Raw genomic sequence first — 22,834 nt, 5'->3', positions numbered from 1 at the left:
TTTCAATTCACTTGTGTTCTTTAGCACTGTGATTTGTTTGATCCTTCTTAAAATTTTCTAATCTTGGAAACCCTGGTTGGCTCAGCGGTTTAGTGCCTGTTTGGCCCAGGGCATGATCCTGGAGACCCGGGATCAAGTCCCTGCACTGGGCTCCCTGCGTGGAGCCTCCTTCTCCCTCTGCCTCTCTCTTTCTCTCTGTGGGTCTCTGATTAATAAATAAATAAAATCTTAATAAAAAATCTTTTCTAATCTTAAAATTCTTATTTTGTTCATGCGTTACTATCTTGACTTCAATAAGCATCTTTATGACAGTTATTTTAAATTTTCTGTCAGGTAGTAGTATCAGCCTACTGACATTTATCTTCTTGCTTTGTTTGGGACATCTGTGCCTGATTATTCATTTTTCTTGACTCTTTGTGTTGATGTCTGTACATTAGACAAGAGAGGAACCTCTCACAATCTTCATAGACTTGGCTTTTACAGGAGAAGTCTCCCTTTAATCAGCCCAACTAGAGATTCTTGGGGATTCTGCCAATTCTTTCTCTCACCAGGGAGAGGCAAACAGGTGTGGTTTCTGTCTGTTCAGTTTGTGCTAAGCTGGGGGCTGGGGAAGGGAAACTATGGCACCTCTCAATCCGATCTGCCATCTCCATTCCCTTCCATGCAGCTAGACTATGTTGGACCTGTCAGAGCTCTAAGAGTAACAAGATAGATGCTAGTTCTTTGGGAAGCCCCAATGAGATTGAGGTGTTAGATGAATGAATCAAGTCTTTCTCTCTCCAGATGAATGGAGGTGGCTTTTTTTTTTTTTTTTTTTTTTTTTATCTGCTAGCTCTGTGGTAAGCAGGAAATGGGGGCAGGATCTATGGTGTCTGTTGGTCTATGCCACTGACTTCATTCTTCCTTAAGTAGCCAGACTGTGCCTTTCCTATCAGAGATCCCAAACTGGCAAGACAAAAGCCAACATTCTGGGGAATGCCTCCAGAAAAGTTGGTCTTTGGATGCACAAACCAACTCCCCTCTCTTCAGAGAAAATCTAGATGCTGGGGATCTCTTCCTGATTGCATGACATTGTGTCAGGGGTATGAATTCTGGTGAGAGTGTGTCCTAAATCTTCCTAATAGCTTTGGTGATGAGTCTGGTGTCAGATTTGCATGAGGTATAAGAACCTTTCAGTTTCTGGATTTCTCACAAAATCTCCATAAATTTTTGCTGAATTGGCATGTTTGTGTAAGGAAGGAGAGTACAGGTCTTCTTGCTCTACTATCTTGCTTCAGCTGTATCTTTCTCTTCTCTGCTGCTTCTGGTAGGATCTTCATTTCTATGACAGATTACATCATTTCTTTCCTCAACTCTACCAACCCATGTTTTGCTCATTTTTTTTTTTTATTTTTGTTGCTTCATTATCTTCTCCAAACTCTCTATCTGCTTAGAGAAACTCTTTTTTAAAAATGTGTTTTGTTATTTATAATATTAATATGTCATGCTGTATTTAATCACAATTTTTATCTCTTTGATGGCAATACATTTATTACTCATCTGAAATTTACTTTACTGTACTATTTGCAATTTTCTCTTCTGCTGTGACCATATAGACCCTGTGCTGTTTCTTTTTAAGTTTTACACATCTTATTGAAGTAAATTCTTGGACTAATATTTGCAAGGGGATCACATGGAGATCCAGGTAGAGCCATGTTTCATACTACCAGGTATTGTTTTCTGGCTGTAATGAGGTCTATTTTGTAGTGTGGTTAGGTTAGAGTAAATTCTTTTGGTTCTTGTTTGCAGCTGGCCCACAGAGATTAGAAGCTATAGGGCTGCCAACAATGTGGAATATCTCCCTTTTGCTCTGCTTTGCTGACAGACTGCTTTTTTATAAATACATCTTGCCAGTAATTCCTCATTCAAGTTGACCTCCTTGGCATCAGCCTGTTACCAGTCAAAGTCCAGGAAGCTTCCTGCCTTAGTTTGGTCTTATTGTGTAAATAACAAATTGCTGGATTTCTCATAATAGTATATGCCACCTGCTTTGGAAAACTATACATTTTTGGTTTTATCTGAGATATACAACTTCAATATCCTCTTGCAGCATCTTACTGTTTTCTTCTTTGGCCTTCATTGTATTTAAGGTTATAGATACCTTCTGGCTTCACAAAGATTGAAGTTCATATTTCTGTTATATTTCATATCACATGATCTCTAAAGAAGGAAATTCAGTGTTTGTTTTATTGCCAAAAATATGAAATTAAAAATTTAAATTTTAAGGACTGTATTTAATATATCTTGCTCTGGATAAAGTGCATTAATAATTCTCTAAACATTGGATATATAGATGATGTGCAATTATTTCCTCTGCTACATCACATTCTGATGAATTGTTAAATTTCTAAAAATTGAATTATAAGATTAAGGCCACGAATACTTAAGAATCAATACAGATTGACAAATTGTGGAAAATATGCACCAATTTCTGTTTTAACAAAAGTATGTAAAAGGTCCATAATCTCTATTCCCTCATGCACACTATTATTATATTTTTTAATTCCCTAATTTCAAATAAAAATGCTACCTTGGATTTTGATTTATATTCCTTGACAAAAAATATAAATTTTTCATATTTTAGTGGGTTATTTGTATTTTTCTTTGGAGAATTGGCTTTTTAAATCTTTTGCTGTCATTGTTCTTTTCTTTTTTTTATCTATAACATTTTAAAACTTAAAATTAAAAATATTAATACTTTGCCATCTATATTGTAAGTATTTTTTCACAAGGTTTATCATTTAGATCTGAATTTTATTTACATTTACTCATTCTTTACTTTTTTAAAACTTAGTTTTAAAACTTTTTTAAAAATATCAACTTCAATTGATATTTTTCTTTAATATTTTTGTATTGATTTTATGCTGAGATCAGTCATCATTCATGAAAATTAAATGTGTATATATGTTTTTTTCCAGTAAATTTATGGTGTTCTAAAAAACTACTTCTGTCCTTAATTCATCTGACTTAAACATTATCAGTCTTTATGCATCTGTAATATTTATTTACTAACAATTATGAGTTGTGTTCATAGTAGCCTGAAAACAGAAAATTCTTCCACTTCAACTGTTATATATTACATATCCTATCAATTGTAATTGTATTTCAATTTTTCACTAGATCACAAATAAAAATGTGAAAAAAACTCAAAAGCAAATAGTTTTCACCAAGTAATAAAAGTTTATTTCCCTAAAATATTAATTTCAGTATCCATATTTTGATATTGATTTTTAAATGCATTTATCCCACAGGTCATTGACACAAGTTCAAAAGCAAAGAATATTAATATTGTTTCAGCCTTTTTGGCCCCATGCTGGTTTTTCATACTGCATTTTCTTTCTTTCTTTATTGTCCATTCTGCTCTACTAGTTCTAGCAGATACATGTGAATCATCAGGCTCACTGCTTTTCCTCTTACATTAACTGTGCTTATATATCTGATGTGATTGCTTTTCTATAAACTGGTAAAAATGTCCTGTACATTCTATATAACATAGACCTAGCTTTAAAATATTCACCCAGCAAAAGTGACTTCCAAAAAACATTTACATTCTGACTTAGTGCAATCAGGAGGAAGAAATTCACAGTTAAGGATCAAACTTGCAAAACTCAAACACAATAGAACACTGAGTAGATAGCATTAAGGTGGCACCCCATTGAGACTAGGTACGTGAGGCTTTGAGCCTTGACTATAAACTTGTGTTGACTTTGAGAAGAACCTACATTTTTATTTCATGAGTCTTCTGATGTGAATTTTATTTCTCATTTTACCCCATTTAAATAAATAGGAAACCTTGCTGCGCTATGCCTGGAGCCTCTTATATATCCATGTTCAATGGAGCTAAACCAGTGGTTCTTTTAATTTATTTTATTTTTAATTTATGATGCTTGAGGACATTCCTGTGTACTACTGTTTTCAAGATTTTTAAGGCCTTTATGAGACTCTCCCAGGAGAATCATCTTTCAAAAAGATGATGACTTGTTTTCCCCAAACACAGGGTTTCTTGGAGGTCCTGAATTGTCCCTCTAGATGCTTAGCTTAGATCTAATTATTCCACATTTGAATTTATTGTAAATTGACCTCAGTTCACTCCACTGCAGACTGATTCCTCTATCAGTCTACTTAGCCAGCTCCAATATTTTCTCAACCCACATTTGGCTTATGTGTTAATCAATGGTTTGATTACATGGCTTATCTTGTTCATCCTTGTGAATCTGAAATCTGACTGGGATTTCTCCCACTCACTGGATTTTTCTTTCACACAGCCCTTTCTATTGCCTGAGCATACTTTTTCTTCTTTTGCCAAGAAATTCTAGTCATAAATCTTGGCTCTTATGACTTAACCATGGTTCTAGTGGCTTGTCTCAATTCAGCATTTTAGGCCATTTTGCCTGCTTAAATATTTAAATAATGGTTCCAAATCTGTAAACATCAGACTACTAAATTCTTCAAGGGTAGTAATAAGTCCTTAGGCATTTCCAAAAATGTTTAACAATCTGATAGAAATTACAGTTTCATAAATTTCAGTTTGGTACCCATTGACCCAATGTTCTAATTATTTTCTTTTTGTTTAGAAAAATACAAGACAAAATGTTTTACTCACTGTTATTTAGTATAGAAAAAAATTCTGAAAATAAATATTGTATGGTGAGTGAAGACCAATATTAAAAGGAGTCCTTATTATATTTTGAAAATGTTTGTATCCACTACTCTCTAGAATCAAGTGTCACTTACCACTTTAATTTTAAAATTCATACTTAAGTCAAATGGATTCTCATATGTTGTCTAAGATACCATCTCTTGGGGATCCCTGGGTGGCTCAGTGGTTTAGCACCTCCTTCCATCTAGGGCATGATCCTGGAGTCCCGGGATGGAGTCTCACATTAGGCTCCCTGCATGGAGCCTGCTTCTGCCTCTGCCTGTGTCTCTGCCTCTTTCTCTCTCTCTCTGTATCTCTCATGAATAAATAAATAAATAAATAAAATCTTTAAATAAAAAAATAATAAGATACCACCTCCTTTTTTCCTCCTAGCTTTTGAGAAATTGAATTTTAAGGCCTCTTTACTTTTTAAAAGAAGTTACTTATCCTTTGGGAACACCCAAGTTTGTCCCTTTGACAGTTGCTTCCTTATTATAAAATATTATTCTTATGATTACATGCATGTGTATTTAAGACTCAGGGCCAAGAGGATCCTGAAAAGTTAGGAAAATTAGAAGGGCAAATGGAATCTGTCCAGGATTTTAATAAGTGAAGACCAGGTAAGGAAAACAAAGATTGGCTGGTAATCAACTAAAAACAAAAGATATGAAAGATGTAGATCAGTCTTCTGATAAGAAGTTAGACTGGGACAAACCCCACAGTATTTCTTCTAGCAACAATGAGGAAGATGTGTGTCCACTGTGGCTCCTTTTCAGATCATGGTTGGGTGTGGGAAGCTGGAGGTCATCAGTCAAGCTAAAAGCCATTAGTTAACATGTTTTTTATATTATTTATATTTTTGGTCATATTTATCTCTCTCTATGAATATTTTTGTTAGTGTCATGTGGTCCCCTTTAGAGGCTTGATACTCTTGCTATCTGAAAAGCATCACTGAAATTCAAATTTATATTTTTCCTTTATAAACACCTCTAAGTTTGCATTTCCTCTGCAGTACTTAGGGGAATACCTTCTAAATTAACTGTACATTCCTTCATATTACCTGGGTTGAGTATGTATGTTAAAGAAGAGATTTAAATGTTCTTCTTTCACGTATGTCTTACATTTATTAAATGTCAAATATATTTAGATATTGGACTAGTTATGAACTCTGAAAGTTGAGGCATTAGTAGAGACAAAGGGCTCTGAAACCTACATTTTGCCTAGAGTAGAGGTAAGCAGAGGAATTCAACATAGTAATGTAGTATGACCTCTTATAGCCTTTGTCTTTCCCAGAAAAGACATCCCCATAGTTGCTGGTTCTAGTGTCTGTTTGCCCAAGGACTGAGATTTTCTTATCATAGTAAGGCTTCTTTCTCCATCCCAGTACTAGTTGCTAAGATTTTCACCAATGACTGAAATATTGAGGTATATCAGGTACAACTGAAGAGAGGTATCAGAGAATGTTATTGAACAGACACAGGAAGAAAAGCAGGAGATTAACTCACTTTTGTCACTTAAGATCAAGAGCTATGTCTATGTATGTGTTTGTGTTTGTATGTGTAACAGTGGCTAGTATGAATAAGAACAAAGGCAAAATATTTTATAATCCACAAATATATGTGTCATCTGAGATCCAAAAAGAACTCCTGGCACATCATAATACATTTGAGGAATGTGTCACCCTAGAGGCAGACTCATTGTTTGTAATTGTTGTTAGACAAAGGCAGAAAATCTAAATCTGGACAAAGTTAAAATTCCCGGAACTAAACACTGAGATACTAAGAAATGATTTATGCTGGGAAGAAACTTGGACTGTTATCAATAAATCCTGACAAAGCAGACCACTATGCCATAGATTATAAGGTAGTTCTTGCCAAAGTGAATTAATTGGCCCAAAGTCTAAATAACCATGTTTTCAGAAGACATACATATTTTTAGCAACTTGAGAAACCAAGGACCCAACCTATGAACCGGAAAAAATTTCAAAACCTTTGGATAATGAAATTTGCATAAAGAATAGGTTAGTTTTAAAACAAGGTCATACTTACAAGTTTTACCTCTTTACATGATTTCCTGATGATTCTCCCAAGTCCCAGACTTCCATTTTCAAGTCCTCACGGCACTTTTCACGTGGGTGGAGATTTGCTAAGGTTGTTACCACAAAGTATACCAAGGCCACTCATCATTTTCCCCGCACAGTTTAGCTCTTCCTCCCGATTTCTTGCTGATGGTTTCCAATATTCATTTTTAGTCACAGAATCTCAAGACCTCTGAGTGTTCTTTGATTTATCTCCCTCCTTTTCCCCATTACCAATGATTCATCAGAGGCTGTCAATTCCTTCTCCCTACTGTCTCACACCGCCTTTTCTTCCTGTACATTACCCTAGCCCTAGTTAACAGTCTTATTACTGCTTACCTAAACTACTGCTATAACTCTTCTCTCTGCCTCCAGTCTCGCTTCTAATCTACTCATTCTGCATTTGGCTGCCAAATTAATCTTCCTAAAGTACAGCTTTGATTATGTCACCCCTGCTCAATAACCTTCAAATCTCTCTTCTTGCCTACCAAATAAAGTTCAAACTTTTAGCCTTTGACATTATGATCTAGGCTTATTTTTATGAGTTTAGCATTAATATTTTTCTCTTGTTGAAACTCTAGCAAAACTGAACAAATCAACATTGTACATCAAGCCTGAAAGTTTCCTTCCACCAAAGGCATTAATAATTATTATTTTTTTCCTGCCTGGAATGTTTTTAATGCTATCTCCTAAAATCCTTTTCAGCTCTTCAGGGTGAGCTTTGACTTTCACTGGAGATTCTTATATACACAGACTGGAGTGTTCTCATGAGCACACAGAAGCCCCATAAGGTATGGAGTGAAGACAGAAGTAGAGAGATAAAGAGGAGAAAATGGAGTAGTAGGGGCTGGGAGCCAGGGGCAAGGAAGTTTGGGAAGTCAGAGAATCCTAAATTTAACTCTGATATTTCAGTTCATTATAAAATTATGTTTATAAAGGTAGGACGAAAAAATATTTTTAATAGTCTAATTTCTGAATATTCAGACATGTGATATACATGCCTGCATTTGTATTCTTTCTGTGGGCCTTAAAAATATGAGAACCAGGCTTGCTTTTTACCCATGAAACCCAGGCTTAGACACATTTGTCTGTAATCCAGCAGATCTTTATTAGTATTTATTGGCTGTATCAAGTAGTCTGCTGTTCTTTCTTTGAAATTCCAGAGCATTTATATGGAAAAATATGTCTCTTTCCTATAGTGCTAATTATAGTCCACTTTAATATCTTGCATTTTGTGTTTGCCTTGCCATCTACATGAGAATCTCTATGAGAGAAATACATGTAATGCTATAGGTCTTATGTTTTTCACATAGTAATGGAAGTTAGAAACATTTATTTTATGAAAAACAGAAACTCAGAGTTTGTTGTAGAAGAGATATTTAGACTTAAGGGTTTGAGAGCTATAAGATACCTTAGAGACTAAGAAAGTGACTCTATAAAAGTTAGATAACTCATCCAGATCTCATGATTATTAGTAGCGGCTGTAGAGCTAGAATTTAAACATCCTGATGGTTTCATCTCCAAGTACAGGCTATGTTAGCACATTGTGTCAAACATTAATCAGGAATTGTCACCAGGAAAGACAGAGCATTAATATTATAAATAACACTATTCCTTTTCATGAATGCTGCAGTCAGCTTGTGAAGTAGAATAAAGATATTAAGCTTAGAAAGATGGAAACTTTCTAGAGGAGCCTAGTTTCTTCACATCCATAATTGACATACATTGAAAATTTAGCCAAGTGTGTACCCAGTGTTGACATACAGTTTATCCAGATGACGGAGGGATTATGCTGCAGCAGTTGTCTTCATAAAGATTTAGTATTGATGCCGCTTAGAACACCTAACCTATGTGTTTGTATAGGGCATTACTGTGAGCAAATATTGTCAGGTTAGGCCTAATTTCTATAGCAATCAAACACTTGAAAAAGACTTCTTACAGCATCTAAAAGCTATTTAAGCATATAAACCATGGTACCCTAAAATCTGTTTGAATATATGAATCAGAAAAAACTTTGCCCTTGGTAATACACACACACACACATTTATTTATTTATTTATTTATTTATTTATTTATTTATTTATTTATTTATTTAATGGGTTGGAATAACCTTATCTAATGGATGTGTGTGGGGGGAACATACTGTTTATAATTGTAATGTTCTGATAGATGAATCTCAATACTGGTCCCGTAGCAATTGATAAGTAACCTAGTAAAATAAAACATAGTCATTTCAAGCTATTACCAAAAGAAAATAAGGTTAAAGTGTTTCACAATGTATACACATTACTTGTGTTAAGAAAATATCGAACAAAGGGAATTTGGTGATTTGACGACACAGTGTGACAGCACTGAGCCTACATGTTTCATATATAAACTGAATTTTTACTATTTTATTTCTAATACTTAGGTTCAGATATCCCCCCTCCTTGATAATACTCAGTGTAATAGGGATATGGAGTTAGGAGTACTCACCTTCTTGTCTAGGATGAGATTGTGAGGTTGCTCGGGTTTGCCCTCTGTTACTAATATTGACTGGGTGATACCAAAGTACACTAAACAACAATAGGGAAAAAAAAAAGGTAGATTACTCAAGGGAATGTTCACATTTGTGGTTTCAGTCATTCAAGCATGCAGATTTTCAAGCAAAGTGTCCCTGGATTGTGCTTAAGTATAAGGATTTTGAACCTGATACGGCTTCAAACAAGGCTGCTCAAGGGCCATGCTAGGATGGAAATGACATTAGAACGGATGCATTTTCAGGGCATGTTTACAGCACACCTTGCTGAGACTGTGGCCAAGGGAAATGGAGCAGCACTCTTGAGGGAGATATGGGAGCACTGCCACATATCCCTCTGCTCCCTGGAGTAGCAACCCTGTTTCCAGCTATGTAGCTGTTATCCTGAGGTCCCTAAGCACAGCTTGCTATCTCAGGTATCAGACTGTACACCTGCTGGGAAGTGGTTACATGAGCCTCAGGAGTCTCCTGTGCAAATCTAGGGAACTACTAATTGTGTCTTTTCCCATCTAACTTAGACACCTGCTTCCTTTTCACTTGGCTGATCTCCACCTATGCCTCAAAACTAATGGCTTTGGTGTGATCTCGTCTTTTTCCCTTACCCTCCTGATATTGTAATTAAATGATACCCTGGTATACTCTCTGCCACAGCAAAGGATTCAACATCAGTTTTGGACCTCATTGCTTAGCATTTAGATATCAGAGTACCAAAAGACTTCTCTGTAAGGCAGAGCTCAAGGAAGTTCAAGTTCAGATGAAATAGACTGCTCATCTGATTTATTGAACTTCATTACTTTAAAATTAGCTATTGTTATTAGTAATGGATAATATGCTTCTACATGTAATTATTTCAGATGAAATATGACACAACACAGAGAAAAATGGAAAAAAAGTGATAAATGCCAAACTGGACACGTAATTATAACTATGAGTATCTACAAGTGTTGTCTCTGGCTCCAGACTGCCTGGGTTTGAATAGTCTCTCTTCTACCTTTTAGCTGTGTGACTTAAGCAAATAATTTAATGTCTTTGTGACTCACATCCTCATATGTAAAATGACAATAATAATGCTATGTAACCCGTGGGGTTTTATAGGCTTACATGAGTTAAGATATTTAATATACATAGAAAAATGACTGGCACATAAAGAATATTAAGTAACCCTTTAAAAATGTTATTTCATTCTGCTTCTAATTATTTTTCTGGTATTCTTTTGTATAAATTCTGTTTAGACTACATTTTGCAAAATTATGTAAAATTATTAACAGTTCCATGTGTAACATGTTTTTTTTCAACAATATTTTAAAGAACTAAATAATTTCCAGTTGAACATAGGGGATATAATATTTAACCATTTTATGCTTAGTGAAGTTGTTTACTTTGTTGTAATTTATAATGAATCAATATATCTCCTTTTAGATAAAATAGTTTTCATAATTGAATTTGTAGAAGTGGGATTTCTGGGTTAAGTAGCATGAATATTTTAGAGACTTTTTAAATGTTTGATTTTCTAAAATGTAGCAGTACTTTAAATTTCCACTACTAGGGGTACCTGGATGGCTGAGTCTGTTAAGCTTCTGCCTTTTGCCCAGGTCATGATTTCAGGGTCTTGGGATTGAGCCCAGTATCAGGGTTCCCAGCTCAGCAGGGAGTCTGCTTCTTCCTCTGTCCCTGCTCACGCTTGTGCTTTCTCTCTGAAATAAATAAATAAATAAAATCTTTTAAAGAAAAAATAAATTTCCACTACTCTATATGATCATTCAATTTTAAATGACAAGTAATGCCGTGAGATATAGTTTAATTGCTTTATTAGTAATTAGAGGAAACTTATTTGAAAAATATCTGCCCATTTTGAATGTATTATGTTCCAAAAAAGGGCTGAGCAAGATGATAGTCAGTGAAATGTTTATATTGAAACTTATGCACGTTACTGAGCTTAAATACTGAGCATTATTATTATTTTTTTTAGCATGGGGCTCAAAAACTTGAAATTTCTTATAATCTAACTCTTATCTTGTTTTAATGATTTTCTGATATTGCTTTAAAGATTTTAATTGTGCATTTCTGAAATTATTTCATGACTTTCCTACTGTATAGCCTGTTTATTGGTTCCTGTTTTCATGCAATTTTATTTCTGATTTCTCTTCTTCAACTCAACAAATATTTCTTGAATGTTACTCTTTGCTAGGTTCTTAGAGTATAGAGGTGAATAGGAAAGTGTCCTTGACCACAAAGAGCTCCTAATCTAGTGAAGGGAAGAGACAAATGACAGTGAGAGGAGGTCAGCAGAAGGCTGTCTACAGCAAGTGAGCTGAGGCCTGGGAAATAAGAAATTGCCTAGTGAGGGTTAAAGAGGTGTGAGATGGAAGACATTCAAAAAAAGAGGAGCTACATGCCACAACTTCATGTCTTGCGAGGAAAAGTTTTTTGTTTTCTTCTAATATATTCTATTTAAGACTAAAAGCCATTTCATAACTGCCAAAATCATGTTAGCTCTCTCTATAGGTTATACTCTATGGCTTGTGGGAGCTTTGTGATAGTAAGTACCTTCAGTCTTAGCTCCCCTCGTTGACAAGATTGATGTCATCAAGTGAAGTCAGAGCAAGCAGGGAACTCTTGCCAATGTCCTCTGGTATTGAGATTTCATTTGAAGTCTAATTTTCCCAACCCTCAACAAGTCTGTTGTAAATCACCTCTTTTCTTTCCACCTCCCTGGGCCCCACGTACATTTAAAAGGCATATATAGTATAAATGTAAGTACGTGGTCTTTATCCCAGGTTTAGAAATTGGTTCTAAGTCTCTATAGCATTTCCTGCCATTATAATCTAGCATGAACAACATGTCACTCTTGCTCTCTAGTCCTATCTAAGTTGGCGGTTTTAGCAAATAAAAATACAGGAAAAATATTGAATTTCAGATTTTAAAAAAATGAATACATTTTTAGCATAAGTATGTATCATGCTATTTTAGGGACATACTTATACTGAAAAGTTATTCGTTGCTTTATTCATTCATTGCTTTATCTGAAATTAAAATTTAACTAGATGTCCTATATTTAATCTGGCAATTCTAATCCAATCTTTAGAGCAGAACTCATTTAAACTGCCCATACCATGACTGTTTAATCTTGATTCTACCTTCCAAGAGCTACATTGTCAATAGAGGAGAGCTCTTCTCAAATGGAAATGGTCACTAGATTCATTTAAAGTAGTAGCATGGAGGGGAGAGATAGTAACAAGAAAAGACAATGAAAGTATCTCTTGAAAAGGAAAGAACTTCCCCACTTCATTCCTCCTACTGAAGCTCCACCTTTCTGTATATAGAAGTAGCTTAAACTACAGACTAGTCATATTCTCAAAGATATATTTTCTAAGATTCTTTCCCTTGTTACTACTGCAAAGTAAGCCAAAACAGACATAGAGGTGAAACGAAAGGAAAGGTACCTCTTCCCTAGATTGCTTTGTTGTTAAGAAAGTAAGAAATAACAGCTTTCAGAATTCCCTAAAGAAGTGCTGCTCTGCTAAAGTGTAATAGTTGGGACTCACATGACTTAGGATATAGGCAGGCAGCATGTGTAAGGTCCTAGAATATTCATTTTGACTTCTTGCAGAGTGTAATTGTTGAGAGAAGTAGGATTCACAGTTATAAAGAGTCTTTGCTAGTGACAAGTTCCAAGGTGGCCTAAATCATAGAGGTGGAACCATATACCAAAGACCAAGAGAACAAAGTCAGACAGGATTCAAAGTATGGCATTATGTACCTGGGCAGTGGGTTGGGCTACATGGCAGGAGAGTCTTTACTTATAAGTGACCTGACTTTGGGGTACAAATGGCCTTTAAGTTTCTGAAGATGTTTAAGCACAAAAAGAAGAAAGTCTGTATTCACCTATCACCCTGAGCAAAGATTTAGCAGATGAAACCACAGGTGTTTTACTCAAAAGAACATGAGGGAAACACTGGAGTCGGTTAAATGTTTCATTTGTTCCTCATAAAAATCTCTAGTCAAGGACATTCCAAGACCTTTATAGATTTTATACAACATTCAGTGTTTGAAAGATACTTTTCAGTGCTTCTGTCTATTCTTAGATGTTTATATACTTAAGTCTAACCATTTAAAATACACTACACACTGTACAATCCTGAATGCAGGATGTAAATACTTGAGTATTTTTATCAACAGTTTATTATTAGAGTGGTTTTTATTTATTGTGGGTAAATGGTTATGTACTCTACACTCATTTCTTGTGCAAAGAAGACTCAACTATTCAAAGACTCAGAAAATTATACAGTACAATGCCCCTTGATTTCAAAGGAGGAAACTAAATTAAAAGCTCAAAATAGGGAATCATAAAAGGATTTGTAGGGACACCTGGGTAGCTCAGTGGTTTGGGGCCTGCCTTTCGCCCAGGGCATGATCTTGGAGATCCAGGATCGAGTCCCACATTGGGCTCCCTGCATGGAGCCTGCTTCTCCCTCAGCCTACATCTCTGTCTCTCTGTGTCTCTCGTGAATAAATAAGATAAATAAATTTTCTATGGTAGTTCAAAAATAAAATCTCTGTACTCTTCTCAGTATTGAAATTGAGAAGTCTAGATGATCTGTAATCCAAAAGTAATGTTAAAAAATTAAACAAGAAACAACTTAAAAACTTAAAATACTCTGGAATAGGTAGTTAATAAAAATAGACATCTAAAGTAGTGACTCTTGACACATCTTTTGTGAATGTAGTTTCCATTCAAGAGACTGTCAAATTTTTATGGAGTTAGTGATGGTCAAGTATAAGATAAATGTGTAAAAATCAATTCTTCTCTAAACCAGTAGTGACCATTAGAAGACAGAATGTGAGGCATTGTTTATACTAAAAAGCTGTATTTATACTCAGTACTCATATATTATTTAGAAATAGCCCTAACAAGGAAATGGGTAAGGCCTATAGGGGTAACTTTATAAAAATTTACTGAGAGAGATAAAATATTTAGGTAAACAGAGAGCTATACCATGTTTCTGAATGCAAAGCCTGAATATTGTAAAGATAACTTTTCAAATTAATGTACAGGCTTATAATGGGACACAGTGCTCTTTGAACACACTCAACCTCTATATATTCCTCATTGCTTATATCATTTTGGTTCTACTTATTCTTCTATAATCAAATGGAATTATTAATGATTTTTCTGTGATTGTACCCTGAGCAATATTAATGAATCATTAAGTAACAATTGTTCAATTATGCCTTGGAATATCATATGCCTCTTTAAAATACATGTGCTGGGAGGGGAGTGGGGATCAAAACCCATGAAATTCTCTATTGCCCCAAAATGAAGAATGGTATAGGATTTCTGCTAATGGATGATTTGCCCAGATAATAATTCCCTTTATTGCTTGCCTGTATCACTTAAATCTTGCCAAAAATGAAGCACTTCTGATTTGAAAGAGCCTATTGAAGAAGGCTTGCAGTTCCTTCACCAATGCAGATGAATCAGATTATTGGAATGGTCTTATCTTTACTGCCTCATAGGAGCAATTATGACCTGACTCTGTACTTCTAGGTCTTCTCCAGAGTGGACAGCATTGTAGCCCAAGAGAGCTCAAACAGGTGGGCAGTGATCTGAAGAGCTTACCTAAATGTCTACTGTTTTCTGAAGATCTCTCTATATAAGAGAACCCTATCTCTAAGGAAGAGAGGACGCTAGAATTTTTCCTATTTGATACCTGTATCTAGAGTAGCCTTGTGTTTTAAGAGAACACATACACATGTGTTGGTCAGGAAAGATGAGGAAAGACTATGGCTCTGCAAGCCAGTTTAGCTCTGTGAACATCTGGATGTTCAAGCCATAAACATCACATGATGTTTAGCTCTGTGAACATCTGAAAAGCCTTTGAGGTAGAGAGGTGGACAGTTACAATCTAGGTTTCTTTGCTTGGGATGCACTAATGAAATAAACTTCACTTTATTCTCTGGCACAGCATCCTGTTAATTTACTTCATATCGCTTTTATCACCACATGAGTAACAACTATTTCACATATTTGATTGGTTTGTCTGTTTTCTCCCAATAGATTCTAACATTCTTGATGCAGGAATCATGCCTTGTTTACCATTGTATTCCTAGCTTTTGGCTGAGCCAGAGTAGAAAAGAGCATCTATTAAATAAATGAGCGAATAAGTGAATAAATCAATAATAAAGAGAGAGACTAACAGTCTAGAGAAACCTGGCTATTTGGAAAAAAGAAAAAAAAAAAACCCTAAATGCTAATCACATTATCTTTCTAAACAACATAGATTTGTAATCTGAGTAACTTGTTACTAAGATACACAAAATAAGTGGATAGATTGCCACCAGATTTTGCAAATATATGTGGTGTAGTCTGACTGAAATTACAGACTACACATTCTACATGACACTCAAAGGATTCCAGGATGCACTGTGCTCCTCAAGATTGGCCGAAACTGAGGAGTGAGGGGACCGTTGGACAGCCTGTCCTAAGAGAATTGCCACACACAATAGAGTGTCCTCAGCAAGAAAATTAACAGTTGTTTGTGTCTCAAAGATCACTAAGACAGAGGTCCTCACCTGCAGCAATAACTTGTTATTGGGTTGTTTTTTCCTTGGGTAACTCTATATGCCAAGGAAGTTCTGGGGAAGAGTGAAAAGAACAGTATGGGGGGCGAGATACCCCATTTCTTGATGTTCATGCCTTTGAGTCATCCACTTTATCCCTTGAATATGGGCGGGATCTGTAATGTCTCTTAGCTATAGAATATGGCAAAAGGAATGGATGTTAGTCTTGTGATTGTGTAACATTATATGGGATGGTTGTTGCTGGCTCGCAAGTGACTTGTGTCTATGGAGAGGACTGTGGCAGGGAACTACAGATGACTTTTTGTGGCTTGGGGCCCACTGTCAGCAAGAAAAAGAAACCCTCTGTTCCATAGCAACGGGAAATGAATTCTGCTAGCAACGTGAGGGAGCTTCAAAGCAGATTCTGTCCCAGTTGAACCCTCAGAGGAGAAGGCAGCCTAGTTGACACCTTGATTACACACTCTGACACCCTGACAGAGGTCCCATTTAAGCTGTGTCTGGTCTCTGACCAATAGAAACTATTATGTAATAAATATATGCTATTTTTTAGCCACTAGTTTCTGATAATTTGTTACACAACATAGAAAACGAATATATACAGATTAATGAATCTAATGATTTAAGATGTTCATTGAGACTCCTGAATAAGATGGAGTATAAATTGGCTGTCCAAAAATTGTCAATTATTAAATACATTGTGATAAAATTAAATGAATATTCAAAAACATGCACTAAGTGAGGACTTAATGACATCGGGAAATGGTCACTATATTGGTAACTTTAAGTAAAGCTCTCTAAAACAAAAAATAACTATAATGGTATTCACCAGTATATTAAGTATTATATCAGGACCACAGGCTATAAAAGATGTTTATTTTCTGTCTTATCTTTTTCTAAAATTTTCACATTCAGAAGGTCTTTTATATAGACAATATATTTTGTTCTTCCTTTCATTTTGGCCATATATTAAGTCCTTCTGCATTTGGTGAATGACAGATCCACATCACAATTCCCTCCTGGAGAGGAGGAGTTAAATGTGTTGAAGAAGCTTGACATTTGACTACTTGGTTGAGACTTGGTTCCATCAATTTCTGTAACCTTCCTTGGAATGTTATGAACTGCTCTGTTTCTAATTGTTTCCATCTGAAATATCTAAATGCTATCATAATAGACTTACCTTAAAGGCTGTTTAAAATATTAAATAAGTTAATAAAGGACTTATAAAGAGTATTTGACAAATAATCAAAAACAAATGTTCTTATTCCCTTTAACAACAATAACAAACAAAACAACCCCCCCCCAACTTCAATAACTAAAGAGTGAAGAGAAGGATATCAATCCCCTTCCAAGTACTCTCACTTTTCTGTGTATAGCTTAAAACTAATGAATTCCAATCATACCTTCACATATAAATCAAATGATGTAGTATATATATTATGAGAGTACTAGACATTGGTTATTCTTCATTTTTTGACATTTATTTTTCATTTTTTTTTAAATAGAATAATAAAAATCTGAAACTCAGACATCCTGTAGTTCATTCTCTGGTTTTCCATTTCTGTTTTACAAGTATGACTGGTGATATAACTGTGGGAGTGTTAACATTAAAACCATCAGGATGGTCTGCTTTTTATTTGTCCATAAGATTCTAAGATCCTGGAATTAATCATCATCTCATTCTATCTCTTTCTCTCTCCCTCTTTGTCTCCACTTCCTCCTCCCTCTCTCCTCTCTTTACACACACACACACACACACACACACACTCAGTGACTGTTTACGCACAGGTTTGTTTTCCATTTCTTTAGTTACAAGCTCACTTATCAACAGTGTCAAAGCTTTTCCTTTTGCGACTTCTTCCTGAAGGAAATGTTTATTATGAATTTTTAAAATCCACAACCAAAATAGGACTTCATAAAAGAAGTGCTGACAGAAACTTATTTATTCTCTTGAGAATGCAACACTGTGCATAATAAACATTTAGTAAATTGTTAAACAGCATATGATGAAATGTTAACATAAATAAAAGAGAGTGCTTAAATGAATTTTCATTCCTTTTGTTTTCCCCTTGCTGAGCTACAGAGCCATTTCAATAAATAAAAAGAAAATAATGGGGAAAAGTGGAGCAAATTTCACAAAAAAAGAAGTCCATCCCCCACCTGCATTTTCCTTCTCCATGCCTCCTTGTTTGTTAAGAACTTGAACAATAATTACCACCACCTCTATAACAACAATAGCAACAAGAGGTAGTTTCCTAAGAAAAGCAAAGACTAAAGCAGTTTTTAATAAGCACTTAGCAAATCTGGGGACAGGTTTAAGTACTTAAGGAAACTCTTCATTCATAGTAATAATACTCTATCAGACATGAAGGAGCCTTTTTTTATGAGCAGGGCCATTAAAAATAACTCCTGTGAAAGTTTACTGGAAAAAGAAACCAATGGGTACCACTGGGCGCATATTGATGCATTCACTGCAAAATACAAGTATTATTTTGGATAAAGCATGGATAGACTTTACAATTAATTAAATGCTCATGATATTTGAAAGCTCTTTTAGAATTATGTTTTTTAAGTCACTTGGCAAAATTCTGCTAAGATTTTAAAAGGAGTATGTGCACATAGGCACATTTGTAGAGTTTTCAGAATAATAAACAGTTATCTTGCCTAATGAAGTTATCTAATACCTAAATCTATCATAACAGCTTCCTGGGAGCCAGTACCTAACTTTTTAAGTGCCTCATTTTTCTTTTTGAGACCCTTGTAGGTGAGAATAAAGCTGCTATGCCATGAACTTATGTGCATTTCCTTTTATAAAGCTACATGTGAGTTTAGCTACATGAGTATTTCTACATATTTATATTTACATATTTAAACGTATTTTAGTTCTTAAGATTTTACAAGTTGGCTTAAGTCCAAAGAATTCACTCGTGAGGGGTCCTGGAGCTCATTTTCTGAAAGCCCTAGGATGATCTTCCTTGAGATCTTCAACTCACCACTTAAGAGAGTGCATTTTCTTTATTTGTTGTTGCTAAGTACTTTACACTTATTACATTCTGAGATTTGGCACTTTTTTGATAAGTTAAAGCTCTAGTTTCTGAAACTATCTCTACTAGCTAACAGTTTAAAAAATTGTGAGAGTTTGAAAAACCCTGAGGTGTAGATATGATTAAAGAGACAACATTGCCTGTCCTTTAGAAAATTCCCAAATATGGCAAGTGGTTTTGCTTAGCATAATATCAGTGAGACTCCCATACATCTGCTCCACCAACATGATGGCTGGGCCACCACCTTTCTGCATGTTCTTCAGGTCCTCTTTTGCAGTCTGAGGCCAATAGCACTTTCTCTGAAGGGAAATACAATTTTTTCTCCCTCTCCAATTTGATATGAAAGATTTTTTTCTTTTAAAGGTTATGTGCAAGATTCTTCCTATTGTGTATCTTTCTCTTCCTTTTTTTTCAGCTGGCATAGATTCTATCCCACAGATAAGGTGGGCCATGTATTACAGGGCTGTAATGTGAGGCAGCCTTTCTTACATTCTAATGTAGGATATTTAATGAGATTACCTGTTTGGACTTAGATGTCTTAATCTATAAGTATCATATATGATATAAATAATACATATATATATATGAATGAAATAAATAATATCTGTAAAGTGTCTGGAACATAGTAAGTACTTTTACATATAACCACTCTGTCTTCGCTCTTTTTTTGTTTTCTTCCCTACAGAATGATAGAATTATCTTCACTGTGTATTTCTAAAAAAAAAATCTTTTAGAGCTAAATTTCTTTTTTGAGTGTAAGTTCTTCAAATTTTTTGGATAATATATATTTATATGTTGCTTTCTAACAGTAAATCCTATTCCTTTTAAAACATGTTTTCTGTCTCAATTTTCTTTTAACACTTGATAACTACCTAATAAGTCATAAGGGACTAATAACTTTGAGAAGGTTTCCTGGAGACAGATGGTTTACTTGTCTTTAGACTATAAATGCTAAATCATGATCAATGAAATACCCTTTGCCCCTCAAAAAATATGAAATTTCTTTGGTAACTTATTCTTCCACTCTATATAAATGAAAGAAATAATAGGGGAAATATAGGAAAAATCATAATTTTCAAAAGAGGCCCAAGAGGAAGAGAATTCTTCATAGCTAGGGGGAAAAATGGGGTAGAAGAGCATATTTAAATTAAACCCTTCAGTTGCTTAGGAGTAATTCATAACCAACCATCCCAAAGTGTAAGCTGTCAGCAAGCAGAAGATGTATAAGGTATAGTAAGTGGAAACAAGACAGCTGATCCATCATTTACAATTTAGTAGGCTAATAACATTCTTATATTCTTCTTTGAAATATTAAAAATATGTATAAAATAGATCTGAGTGTCATTCCACTATAATGTAGTTCTGCAAAGTCAGGTTGATATGTATCTAGGGATTTTATTTACTGATGTTTTGACATATGAAATTTTGGTTGTTGCTGAATGAAAATTTAAACCTATTACTCTAGAATCCAAACAGATTTGGCCTGGCTTCCTTTTATACCAATGGTGATTGTTTCATAAACATTTTGTTTGTTTACTTTTACATATTCTTATTTTGCTTAGGTACTTTAAAGTAAAATCTGAAATTAGCTTTCCTACTTAAGAAAGATATTAAGAAATACTTATAGTATGCAGAGGTTTTTTTGTATATACCATAGTGACTAAATGCCTAATTAGGGAAGCCTGGTGAAAAATTGTTTTGGGGTGCAGGATGGAGCTGACTAGAGTAGAACATAAATGTTTTATAAAAGTAGGGGTGTTTTTTTTTTTTGGTTCCTAGAGATGAGAACATAATTAGGCACATGATGATGTTCGAAAAATGTTAAAATCAATATAATACTCATATTTGGTGTAATCTTCTATGGAGTATAAAAGACGTATTTACTTGATTTTAATAAAAAGGGATTCAGAATCATGTATTACTACTATTTCATTTTAAAATGAATCTTGGAAATTCAATGATTGTTTCAAGGTCACACAGTAAAGTCAAGTGTAACCTTATCTGGTACCCTAAAGTAGCTGTTATTGATGGAGCAGACTTATCAGAAATCTTGTCTCTAAAAAGAATGAAAAGTCTCTTTGAGAAGAATACATGTAAGGAAAGAGGACCCCAGGTATGATGCCTGTATCTTAGGAATGTCCTGAAACTAGAGGGGTGAATTATTCCGAGTCCAGCATGATGGCTCTGATTCTATCACCAATCAGGACTTATAGACTCATGGGAGAAGGCCACAAGAAAAATACAAATGAGCGAATTAACGAAGATCTATATAAACCTCTGGGGCACAGCAGAATGACTTTGGGTTACTGTTAATTGTACACTGTATAAAAGAGTATTACATGGAATTATTTTATTAAGATCATTGCTATCATAGCTGTGGGGAAATTTAATTACTTAAATTGCTAAATGCTACAGAATATAAATATATAATACAGAATAATTCATAATTAATTTCTAATAGTTATAAATATAGTTTGAGTCTGATAAATAAAATATATGGTCAAATATATTCAGTGACTTATTGATATAAAAGGCAGAGTGCTCTTATGGAAGATCCAGTGGATTTCTTTTCCATTTTTGAGAAAGATAGACTAAATTTAGATAGTTACAGAGGAAATTTCATCATAAATATGTTAAAAACATGTATGTGCACATAGATATTTGTGGCAAATGTTGAATCTCAATGCATACAATTAATTTATACTTTTCTGGGTCATTTCTTCATGTTTTTTTTTAAAGCCATCAATTTGATTTCACAGTACAATTGACTTGGTTAAGGTGTGGGAATATTATTTAGTATTTAATATAAAATAGAATTCCAGGAAAGAGTAAAAATTACATAGCAATATTTTGCTGGTATTTATTGTCAAGTAAAGATTGAATTAAAATTGTGTTTTTTCCAACTAATATATAGACTTCAGAAGTGATTTAAAAAGTGAGTAACTGGGCAGCCCTGTTGGCTCAGCGGTTTAGCGTCGCCTTCAACCCAGGGCCTGATCCTGGAGACCCTGGATCAAGTCCCACGTCAGGCTCCCTGCATTGGGCCTGCTTCTCCCTCTGCCTGTGTCTTGGCCTCTCTTTCTGTGTGTGTCTCTAACAAATAAATAAAATATTTAAAAAAAAAGAAGTGAGTAACTTTTTGGTTACATTGGAAACCAGGTTTCGAGGATATCAAATTAAAATAGAGTGGAAAAAACCTATTTAATATAAATTTTATCTATTGTTGCCTCTACATTATATCACTTTTTTTATGAGGTTACTGTTTCATTATCTTATGATATAGGAAGAAATCTGTCTCAAATTGTGTGTGTGTAGAGACTTTGGAGATACTGTATTTTTTTCTCTTATGGAAAGATGAACTAAAGGGTTTACTTATAGATAGTACTGTTTTTCTCATGAGTTAAGTGACACAACTGGGAAGGGAGAGGGAAGAAGTATAAGGAAATACTCATGATCTTTGCCAATATCCTAAATTATTAAAAGTGGGGAGGTGTATGCTAGTGCAACCATTTGGAGGTTCCCAGGAATAGACATTTTATTTTGATTAGAGTACTGCTGGCACCGTATTAATGAATCTTCACTGCACACATGTAGTGGATGTGGCTTCAAATGTTGGATTGTAGAAATATGGAACATGTTCACTACAAAAAACAATTCTTTCTGCTGTAGGTCATTCTGATCCTCCTGTTGTGGAGAAATAGATATCACTATAGTGGATGCTGCGTACCTCAGACTGTCTTCCTTATCTCTTCATCTAAAGTGGGCATGGTTATATTACCACTGAGTATGAGCTTTGTGAGAAGGGATGTCAGGACCTTATTATGATGAAGTCTCATTACTGTATCATCCTTAACATCACCACAGCTGTAGTAACTTTAATTGCTAACTCTTTCCCTTATAAATTCAAGTCACTCCTTTATCTTTATTAACCTTTTTTT

The 22,834-nt window shown here is 34.7% G+C and overlaps 1 long non-coding RNA gene across 1 annotated transcript in view; it reads right to left on the bottom strand.

Annotated features, from left to right (window-relative positions):
- Positions 1-7,124, bottom strand: part of LOC119865131 — a 37,982-nt gene extending 30,858 nt beyond the window's left edge. Inside the window, exon 1 of the long non-coding RNA XR_005376008.1 lies at positions 6,727-7,124. This is a non-coding gene — a long non-coding RNA (uncharacterized LOC119865131). The remainder of the gene's footprint in view (positions 1-6,726) is intronic.
- Positions 7,125-22,834: the final 15,710 nt, after the last annotated feature.

The sequence above is a fragment of the Canis lupus genome, chromosome 22, assembly GCF_011100685.1.
Source record: "Canis lupus familiaris isolate Mischka breed German Shepherd chromosome 22, alternate assembly UU_Cfam_GSD_1.0, whole genome shotgun sequence".
In the NCBI taxonomy this organism is placed as follows: domain Eukaryota; kingdom Metazoa; phylum Chordata; class Mammalia; order Carnivora; family Canidae; genus Canis; species Canis lupus.
The sequence above is the reverse complement of the archived record's forward strand: the minus strand, read 5'-3'. Positions and strand labels throughout refer to the sequence as shown.